The sequence below is a fragment of the Podarcis erhardii genome, assembly GCF_964252035.2.
Source record: "Podarcis erhardii genome assembly, chromosome: 16".
NCBI classification, from domain to species: domain Eukaryota; kingdom Metazoa; phylum Chordata; class Lepidosauria; order Squamata; family Lacertidae; genus Podarcis; species Podarcis erhardii.
In genome coordinates this window covers 38,710,087-38,721,344 of record NC_138514.1, presented here as the reverse complement: position 1 = coordinate 38,721,344, position 11,258 = coordinate 38,710,087, and the positions used below count along the sequence as shown (strand labels likewise).

Below are 11,258 nucleotides of genomic sequence, written 5' to 3'. Positions count from 1 at the left end.
TGACCGACTCTGGGGTTGCGGCGCTCATCTTGCTTTATTGGCTGAGGGAGCCGGCGTACAGCTTGCGGGTCATGTGGCCAGCATGACTAAGCCGCTTCTGGCGAACCAGAGCAGCGCATGGAAACGCCGTTTACCTTCCCGCTGGAGCAGTACCTATTTATCTACTTGCTTTCGAACTGCTAGGTTGGCAGGAGCAGGGACTGAGCAACGGGAGCTCACCCTGTCGCAGGGATTCGAACTGCTGACCCTCTGATCGGCAAGCCCTAGGCTCTGTGGTTTAACCCACAGCGCCACCCACATCCAAGGGAAGTGATAGTCCGACTCTAATCTGCCTTGGTCAGACCACCCCTGGAAGACCATGTCCAGTTCTGGGCACCACAATTTAAGAAGGATGTTGATAAGCTGGAAGGTGGGCAAAGGAAGGCAACCAAGATGACCAGGGTTCTGGAAACCAAGCCTGATGAGGAACAGTTGATGGAGCTGGGTATGTTTGGACTGGGAAAGAGGAGACTGAGAGGAGATAGGAGAGCCATCTTCAACTATCTCAAGGGCTGTCATAAGGAAGAGGGAACAAGATTGTTTTCTCCTGCTCTGGAGGGTAGGATTCGAAGCCATGGCTCCAAGTTACAAGAAAGGAGATTCCGACTCAGCATCAGGAAGAACTTTCTGATGACAAGAGTTGTTCAACAATGGAAGAGACTCCCTCGAGAGGCAGGGGACTTCTCCTTCCTTGGAGGTTTTTAAGCAGAGGTTGGATGGCCCTCTGTCCTGGATGCTTCCGCTGAGATTCCTGCATTTCAGCGGGTTGGACTAGATGGCCTTTGGGTCCCTTCCAGCTCTTAAGATTCTATGATTCTATGAGGCTCAGGGTAAGGTTGCCAGCTTTTCATAACAGTGAAAATTTTCAGTGAACTTTTCTTAACAGTGGCTGGGTAGTTCTGTGGTGCTGGGATCCGCGAGTTCCCAGGATTATTTGGGGGGGGGGGTTGGGGTGATATAAATGTCTGGGGCGGACAGAGAAGTGGAAGGAACGTCCATCTCAAATGCTGAGCAGGACTCTCAGATCGACGCCTGAGGGCGCCGTTGGCTTGTCCTTTGGCTGAACTTCATGAATAACCAGTGACCATCATGCCCAGATCTGCTACAGGAAGGAAGGAATCAAGGGAGCTAAGAACCTTCGTTCTTGCTCAGACTAGCACTGGTGGCAAGATTTGAGTGACAGAGTTGGAAGGGACCTCGTGGGCTCATCTAGTCCAACCCCCCTGCAGCACAGAACCACAGCTACATCTAACTTCATGCACAAGTCTTCTGAGCAAAAACCCAAACTCTATACGCAGTCAAATGACATCAAGGTCGAGAACGGTGCCTGAAAATTCTCCCGCAGTGGCCGCAGTGCTGGATTTACGTATAAGCTAAACAAGCTATAGCTTAGGGCCCCACTCTTTTGGGGGGGGGGCAAAAAAATCAAAGAAAACAACAACCTGGATGTACATTTCCAAAATATAAGATAAAAAACAATTAAAATAAAACCTACATACAGCAACAGTGTTTTGTTTTGCGTTGTGTAGGCTCCTGTGATGTAAATAATGGGCCCTGCCTGCTCCCTAAAATTTCACTGATTTGCTCATTTCTATCTATAGGGTGTCGACATTCTGCATGGACTGGTTGCATGGCAACAACATGTGCAAATGGCTTTAGATACCTAGGTAAAGGTAAAGGGACCCCTGACTACTAGGTCCAGTTGTGGCCAACTCTGGGGTTGTGGAGCTCATCTCGCTTTCCTGGCTGAGGGAGCTGGCATACAGCTTCCGGATCATGTGGCCAGCATGACAAAGCTGCTTCTGGCGAACCAGAGCAGTGCATGGAAACGCCGTTTACCTTCCCGCTGGAGCGGTACCTATTTATCTACTTGCACTTTGACATGCTTTCGAACTGCTAGGTGGGCAGGAGCAGGGTCCGAGCAACAGGAGCTCACTCCATCGCAGGGATTCAAACTGCTGACCTTCTGTTCGGCAAGTCCTAGGCTCTGTGGTTTAACCCGCAGCGCCACCCGCGTCCCTAATAGATACCTATATAGCATATATTCAGCACACAAAAACAGTGACAATTTGTTGTTGACAAAGGACAGCTGGACATATAAAGGGCCCCATTACCGTCAGTAGCTTAGGGCCTCATGAAACCTAAATCCGGCCCTGCCAGTGGGTCATAGAGCAATAGCTGATGAGGCCCTGTGGGATTAATCCTAAAGTGGGGCAACCCAGACAACTCCCTAGATTGTTTGGTGGGGTCTGGGCTGGCTGGGACTGCCCAGGAAACAGATCAGACTGGGAGGAATGGTGTGGGACTACAGGGAGGGCTGTAGCTCAGAGCATTGGGTTTGAATGCAAAAGATCCCGAGTTCAAACATAGAATTGTAGAGTTGGAGGGGACCCCAGAGCCATCTTGTTAAGTTCTGGGTGAACATATCAGACAACCCAGCGATTCTTCAAACAGCTCTTGTTTATTCACAGGCCAGAACAGAACTGAACTGAAGGGTTCAATCAGCCTGCTTATATAGAGCTCCACTAGAATGCAACAGTAACCATTTTCTGTAACGATCCAATCACTGAACGTCACTTTCGATCCCTTATTTGCATATGTGGACCTGAACTATCTACAGTATCCTCCTGCTGGCCCAGGGTGAGAACTTCAGTACATAACACATCTAGTCCAGCCCCGTTATGCAGGAATATGGAAGTGGCCCATAGGGAGACTGAACCCACAATTTTGGTGTTATCAGCACCATGCTCTAACCACCCAAGCTAACTGGCAGCCTCTCTAGTCAGGACTGGGAAAAGACCCTTCTCTGAAATATCAACAAGCTGCTTCTGCCTGTCAGTGTAGGCACTACTGAGCTAGATGGACCTGACTGTGAAAAATTAGGACAGCTTCCTCTTTAAATCAACCTTTTATTCATAACCATGTGGACTGGAACCTGACTTTGTTTTTAGGGAAAGGGTCATAGCTCTGTGGTAGCGCGCCTTGCCGATAAGCGAGCAAGTTTCAAACCTACACAGGACTCTTTGCCGAAAAGTGAGCAAGCTTCAAGGTCCCACAAGCTCCCAGTTTTCCTTGGGGTGGCGGTGGTGGGGAAACCAGATTTCTGGTTCCCTCAGGACCAGGTTCTAGCATGTCTCTGAATCCTGCACCCTCTTTTTTTTGAGCTTGCACTTGGTGGGAAGCCCCCACCCCCTGAACCAGCCAATCCTTTGCTCCGCTGAACTATTGGGATGAAATCCAGGCAGGCCTTGCCAGGGACACCCCCTCGCTTTTCTCCTGGGCACACAATGCGTTTCAAGGAACACATTTACAATTCAGATCAGTAGGCCAGCGCAGAGGGGGGTCCTGTCTGGAAGTGGAAGAGCCAAGCAGGGAAGCTCCTAAGCTGCAGGGGAGAGCGAGAGAGGAGGGCTGCGGACCGTCTCTCCTCTCCTGCAGCAGAACTGCAGATTTATTCCTATTGCACTTCCTTGCTAGAGAAACGGCTTTGTCTACAGAGCAGGGGGCTGAGCTCACTGAGCTTTGCAGAAATATTAAAACAAACCGTTTTGTTAAACGAATAGGGGGCTATCAGGGGCCTGCCAGCCACAACGCCCCTCTTCTCCCGCCCTCCCGTTGGAGGCAGCAAATGCCTCTGAATGCTAGTTTGGGGGAATTGCAAGGGGGAGAGTGTTGCTCATGTGCTGAGGTCCTGCTTGTGGGGAGGTTTCCCCTTTGGGCACCTGAAAGGCCACTGTGAGAACAGGTAAAGGTAAAGGGAGCCCTGACCATTAGGTCCAGTCGTGACCAAGTCTAGGTTGCGGGGCTCATCTCGCTCTATAGGCCGAGGGAGCCAGCATTTGTCCACAGACAGCTTCCGGGTCATGTGGCCAGCATCACTAAGCCACTTCTGGCGAACCAGAGAAGCACGGAAACACCGTTTACCTTCCCGCCAGAGCGGTACCTATTTATCTACTTGCACTTTGAGGTGCTTTTGAACTGCTAGGTTGGTACAAGCAGGGACCGAACAACGGGAGCTCACCCCGTTGCAGGGATTCGAACCACCGACCTTCTGATCGGCAAGTTCTAGGCTCTGTGGTTTAACCCACAGCGCCACCCGCATCCCACTGTGAGAACAGGAGGCTGGTAGAATTGCTAGAGAATATATACATGTACCGTATTTTTTTCACCATAACACTCACTTTTTTCCTCCTAGAAAGTAAGGGGAAATGTCTGTGCGTGTTATGGAGGGAATGCCTACGGGTGGCGGGGGGGGGATCTGCTGCAGTCGTGAGCAGAGGATCCATGGTTCCCCTTCCTTTCCTCCTCCGTGACTTGCTTTGAAACAGCAAAGCAGGAGAAGAGCCGCTGAATGGGGAGGAGAGAGGGACAGAGAGCCTGCTTCTTTAAAGGAGCAAAGCGGGAGAGGAGAAGAGCCGCTTACACGAGTTGGCTCGTTTAAAGCAAGCAGGCTCTCTGTCCCTCTCTCCTCCCCACTCAGCTCGCTACATAGCAGCAAAGTTTTTCAGCTCGCTAAGCTGGGGATGAGCGGAGAGGAGGGAGAAAAGCAGAGCCTGCTTGATTTAAAGGAGCAAAGTGGGAGAGGAGAGGAGCCTTCTCCTCTTATACCCCTCTTCTTCATTATTAGCAGCATCCTTCTCCACATACTCCTTGTCCCTTGAGTGCTTTTCCTTCCCTCCCCACTTAAAACATGGTTACAAAGCACGGATCCACATGGATCCTCAGGATTTTTGCACTGGGTCACCCCAAATTCACCATCAGATCACATAGCATGTCCATGGCTACATCTTGCACCAAAAAAATCACGCACCCACTGTTGCCTGGGGCTGCAGTGGTGCAAAAACGTGGTTACAAAGCATGGATCCACATGGATCCTCAGGATTTTTGCATTGGGCTTCTCCAAACTCACTGTCAGATCAGATGTCTGTGGCCACAGCATGAACCACAAAAATCATACATCCACTGTTTCGTTTAGAATTTTTTTTTTCTTGTTTTCCTCCTCTAAAAACTACGTGCATGTTATGGTCGGGTGCGTGTTATAGAGCGAAAAATACGGTGTACACACACACACACACACACACACACACACCCAAGGTCTGGACGCAGTGACTGCAAGCAGGCAGACTTGGGGAGAAGGAGATGTTGGAGGCTGCCTTATATGATCATTGGCCTACCCAGCTTAAAAGGTGGGAGAGCTCAGACTTAGGGGTCAAATGTGGCCCTCGAGGCCTCTGTCTGGCCCCTGGCAAGACTCTCTCCTCAGGCCACACCTCCTCCCTAGCCACGCCCTCTTGCTTTCGGCCACACCTCTCGCTGGCCCTGCTCTGCACCTGCCTTGAAAGGGGGAGAGCCCCAGATGCCAAGTGGATTTTCTCGGGGGGGAAAGGTGGGAGATCAATGCAATGAATGAAATGGAAAGAAACTGAGGAGCTTAAGTAAAAACGCGTTGTAATCAAAAGCCGCCATGGAGTTCATTAAAAACACATGCAGTCAGTGAACTCCTGAACCACCAGCAGCTGGAATAATATAAGGACATCAGAAGAGGCTGCTGGATCAGGCCAAAGGGCTAGCATCCTGTTCTCACAGTGGGCAACCAGAGTCCCAAAAGGGAAGCCCACAAGCAGCTTCCGAGGGCAAGAGTATTCTCCAATTGTTGTTCCCCATTGTCTGGTGTTCAGAGGTAGACTGCTCTCACTTGTGGAGGTTCTGCTATCACAATAGACAAGCCTGGGCACAGCCAGTCGAAGGGGGTCCATCTAATTCAACATCCTGCCCTCCCAGTGGCCGATCAGATGCCCCCATGGGAAACCCAGAAGCAGGACCCAACACACTGCCCACCTAACCACCTCCCACTCCCTCACCTGTGATTCCTGCATTACAGCGGGTTGGACTAGATGACCCCTGGGGTCCCTTCCAACTTGACAGTTCTAGGACCTCTCTCCCTCTGGTGGTTCCTGGCATGGACTCCTGCGCCAGCCTCCCTGTGCTGCCAGGGTCAGGCCTGAGCCTGCACCTTCCCAGGGAAGACAAAAAAGGCAGGATGAGAAGGCACCGAGACTGGGCTCCCACCTCAATGCAGGGTCTGTTCCCTGGGCAGAGTGAATGGGCACCTCTTGAATGGGTGAATCACGCTGCCTCTCCCCTGGCAGAGGGGCACAGCCAGCCCAGCCTTGCAGCTCAGGGCTCAGCCAAGGCCGCTGGGGGGAAAGGGATCCTCTCCATCTTGCACACAGCTGTAGGTCACCCCACCCCACAGCTCCTGCAGGATCTTACCAGTGTCTCCAGTAGAGATCCAGAGATTCTGGGTTGCAGCAAATTTATCATTATTTATCATTATTTATTGTGTTTTTATCCCTACGTTTTCTCCAGGTTCCTCAAGGTGGCATATCCCTTATGCCTGCCAGAAGCCACCAAGCAGGATTCGAGCACAAGAGCAACTCTCTCCTCCTGCAGTTTCTAGCAACTGGTATTTAGAAATATTGCTGGCTCCAACTGTGGAGGCAGAGCAGAGCCATTGTGGCTTCTTATTATTATTATTATTATTATTATTATTATTATTATTATTATTTTATTTGTACTCCACCCATCTGACTGGGTTCCCCAGCCACTCTGGGTGGCTTCCAACAAATATAAAAGCATAATAAAACATCAAAAACTTCCCTATACAAGTCTGCCTTCAGATGTCTTCCGAAAGTTGCATAGTTATTTATCTCTTTTTTTTTTCTTCAATAGATTTTTATTGAGATTTTAAAGGTTACAAAAATAAAAAATAAAAAACATATTTAAACAGAGGGGAAAAAATAAAAATACAGAAAATACAAAAACATAGGGGGAAAAAACAGAAAAAAGATGCAGATAATTAAAGGAAAAAAAACACAAATCAATCCTTTACATAACTTTCTTTCCTTTGCTTATTTCCTTGACCTCCTCACACCTCCCTTTTTTGTATTCTAATTCAATTAGATATTTCAGCAAATCCTTTCCATCTTTATTTCTATCCTGATGATTTATCTTAATATACTATAATTTTACATTCTGTTCTTTCACCAATTAACAATCCATTTCTACTTAATCCTTTATATCATTTCTGCTAAAACCACATTACTTCATTCCAACATCCTTCTAACATTCCTTAATTTTACAGTGTTTCTGTAGATAAACTTTAAATTTCTTCCACCAACTCTTCTCCTTGGTCTCGGATTCTGCCAGTCATTTCCGCCAGTTCCATATAGTCCATCACCTTCATCTGCCATTCTTCCCGGGTGGGTAGATCTTGTGTCTTCCAGTACTTTGCAATAAGTATTCTTGCTGCTGCTGTGGCATACATAAAGAAAGTTCTATCCTTCTTTGACACCAATTGGCCGACCATGCCCAGGAGAAAGGCCTCTGGTTTCTTCTGAAAGGTATATTTAAATACCTTTTTCATTTCATTATAAATCATCTCCCAGAAAGTCTTAATCCTTGGGCATGTCCACCAAAGGTGAAAGAATGTACCTTCAATCTCTTTACACTTCCAACATTTATTATCAGGCAAATGATAGATTTTTGCAAGCTTGACTGGCGTCATGTACCACCTGTAGATCATTTTCATTATATTCTCTCTTAAGGCATTACATGCCGTAAACTTCATACCTGTGGTCCATAACTGTTCCCAGTCAGCCATCATAATGTTATGTCCAACATCTTGTGCCCATTTAATCATAGCAGATTTCACCGTTTCATCCTGTGTATTCCATTTCAACAGCAAGTTATACATTCTTGACAAATTCTTAGTTTTAGGGTCTAACAGTTCTATTTCCAATTTTGATTTTTCCACCTGAAAGCCAATTTTCTTATCCAAATTGTAAGCCTCCATTATTTGGTAATAATGAAGCCAATTTCGCACTTTTTTTTTTAGTTTTTCAAAACTCTGCAGTTTTAATCTGTCTCCCTCTTGTTCCAAAATTTCCCAATATTTCGGCCAATTGGCCTCCATATTGAGCTTTTTCTGAGCCTTTGCTTCCATTGGTGACAACCACCTTGGAGTTTTGTTTTCAAGCAAATCCTTATATCTTATCCAGACATTAAACAGTGCTTTCCTGACAATATGGTTTTTAAACGCTTAATGTGCTTTGACCTTATCATACCACAAGTATGCATGCCATCCAAAGACTATTAAAACATTCTAAGTCCAAAATGTCCGTGTTTTCAAGAAGCAGCCATTCTTTCAGCCAACAAAATGCAGCTGATTCATAATAAAGCTTAAGGTCTGGCAGGGCAAATCCACCTCTTTCTTTAGCATCAGTTAGTATCTTACATTTTATTCGAGGCTTAAATTTTATTTTATTTATCTCATTGACTAGAAACCATCAAAATCCCTCTTCTCTTCCATGAATTTGTCTGATCCTTTTTAAAAGCCATCCTAGTTGGTGGCAGGGAGTTCCGTAGTTTAACTCTGTGCTGTGTGAAGAAGGACTTTATCTGTCCTGAACCTTCCAAATTCGGCTTCATTGGGGGGTCACGAGTTCTAGTGTGATGAGAGAAGGGAGAACAGCAAAGACTTGACATCTTTCTGCAGGGCCTACAAGACAGAGCTGTTCCGCATGGCCTTTGGTTTGGACTCAGACTGACCCTTCTGTTTCCCTCCTTTTACGGTTTTGATTTATGGGCTACTTTTAAAATGAGGCTGCAATTTAAATTGCATTTTAAATTGGGTCCCCCCCCCCATTATTTTCTTTATTGTAATTTTACTTGTGTTAGTCGCCTTGAGCCCGGCTCTGGCCAGGGTAAAGGTAAAGGGACCCTGACCATTAGGTCCAGTCGTGGCCGACTCTGGGGTTGCTGCGCTCATCTCGCTTTACTGGCCGAGGGAGCCGGTGTGCAGCTTCCAGGTCATGTGGGCAGCAGGACTAGGCCGCTTCTGGCAAACCAGAGCAGCGTGTGGAAACGCCGTTTACCTTCCCGCTGGAGCGGTACCTATTTATCTACTTGCACTTTGACGTGCTTTCGAATTGCTAGGTTGACAGGAGCAGGGACCGAGCAACAGGAGCTCACCCCGTCATTGCGGGGATTCGAACCGCCTACCTTCTGATCGGCAAGCCCTAGGCTCTGCGGTTTAACCCACAGTGCCAAGCGCGTTCCTCTGGCTGGGGAGGGCAGGGTATAAATAAAATTATTTTATTTTACTATTATTATTATTATTATTATTATTATTATTATTATTATTATTTTCCTTCCCCAATGCTGCAACTTTCTTCCTCCTCCCCTCTGCAGGGAAACTGCACCTTCTGGGGCCTGATGTGCGCTGTGATCAGCTGTGGTTCCTGCATTGCAGCATGTTGGGATGGATGACCCACCGGTCCCTTCCAGCTCTACAACTCTAGGATTCAAAGCAGCCTTAGATTTTTGTCCAGCCCAAGATGCAGGTGGGTTGCATAACTTCCCCCAGGTCCGCACACAAACCCACACACACAGAGGGCTTTCTTAGAACACTTCTGAAGAAACCAGCTCAGCCCCAGAGCCGGCTTGCAGGAGTCCCTCCAGTCCACCAGGGCAGGCGGGGGTCACCTCGTTGACCCGGGATGGCGGGCGCAGCTTTCTGGACAAAGAGCTCTGTCCCGAAGGGGCCTGAAAGGAAGGAATCCCAAAGGAGGCCGCGTCCTACGGGCCCTCCGAGATCACCCCATCTCAGTTGCCACAGCGACCGGCCTCAGCCCACCCTCTTGGAAGCCAGTCATGAATTCGAGAAGGGGGGGCTGCCGAGGTAACTCTCGGTCAGTCCCAGGAGCAGCAGGAGGGAAGGAAGCTGCTGAAGAGCTAACCCTTTCGTCCTCAGGCTGCTCCAGGGGGAGAAAGGCTGCTGGCCTGGACCTGCACCCATGTTGTTGTTTAGTCGTTTAGTCGTGTCCGACTCTTCGTGACCCCCTGGACCAGAGCACGCCAGGCACTCCTGTCTTCCACTGCCTCCCGCAGTTTGGTCAAACTCATGCTGGTCGCTTTGAGAACACTGTCCAACCATCTTGTCCTCTGTCGTCCCCTTCTCCTTGTGCCCTCCATCTTTCCCAGCATCAGGGTCTTTTCCAGGGAGTCTTCTCTTCTCATGAGGTGGCCAAAGTCTTGGAGCCTCAGCTTCAGGATCTGTCCTTCCAGTGAGCACTCAGGGCTGATTTCCTTCAGAATGGAGAGGTTTGATCTTCTTGCACCCGTAGGTGCACCCATAGGGAACCCAAAAGGCTCCCCTGGATGCATCATGGATGCCCTTGAAGCTGACCCAGAAACTCCAGCGGGTGCAGAATGCCGTGGTGAGACTCCTTACAGGGTCCTTGCCACGGGATCACATTCACCTGGTGCTATACCAGCTGCACTGGCTCCCGGTGGAGTACAGGATCAGGTTCAAGGTGCTGGTTTTGACCTTTAAAGCCCTATACGGCCTAGGACCCTCATACCTACGGGACTGCCTCTCCCAGTATGTTCCATGCAGGACCTTACGGTCTTCAAATAAAAACATCTTGGAGGTCCCAGGCCACAGGGAGGTTAGGCTGGCCTCAACCAGAGCCAGGGCCTTTTCAGTACTGGCCCCGACTTGGTGGAACGCTCTGTCCCAAGAGACTAGGACCCTGCGGGACTTGACATCTTTCCGCAGGGCCTGCAAGACGGAGCTGTTCCACCAGGCCTTTGGCCAGGGCACAGTCTGACCCCCTCCTTCTGTAATCCTCACAGAACTCTAGCCCAATGTTTGCCATTAATTTGACTCTGAATTGATTTTAAAATGAATTGATTTTAGAATGCTGTGTTACTTTTATTGTTGTTAGCCAATCTGAGCCCAGCTTCGCTGGGGAGGGTGGGATATAAATAAAATATTATTATTATTATTATTATGGCTCTTTCAGAGTGTGAAGAGAGGAACTCTGTGGAAGGTGGGGTGGAGACTTCCATGGTGCCAAGTCCAAGCATCTTCCCAACAGCCTCTGAAATGCTAATTCACCCAGTGTTTTATCATCTGACAGTTCTCGATTTCCACATTGGACAAATGTGACGTCTCTGCATCTGATCGCTAACCTGCAATGGTGCTTTGACAACATTTAATAATAATAATAATAATAATAATAATAATAATAATAATAATAATTTATTTATACCTTGCCCATCTTGCTGGGTTTCTCCAGCTACTCTGGTCTGCTTCCAACAGACTATTAAAATACAATAACCTATTAAACATTAAAAGCTTCCCTAAACAGGGC

At 48.2% G+C, this 11,258-nt stretch overlaps 1 long non-coding RNA gene across 1 annotated transcript; it reads left to right on the top strand.

Annotated features, from left to right (window-relative positions):
- Window positions 1-6,407: 6,407 nt before the first annotated feature.
- LOC309331528 lies at window positions 6,408-11,214 on the top strand. Its single transcript, XR_014151885.1, has 3 exons — window positions 6,408-6,505; window positions 9,292-9,443; window positions 10,908-11,214. It is a non-coding gene; the product is annotated as an uncharacterized lncRNA (long non-coding RNA).
- Window positions 11,215-11,258: the final 44 nt, after the last annotated feature.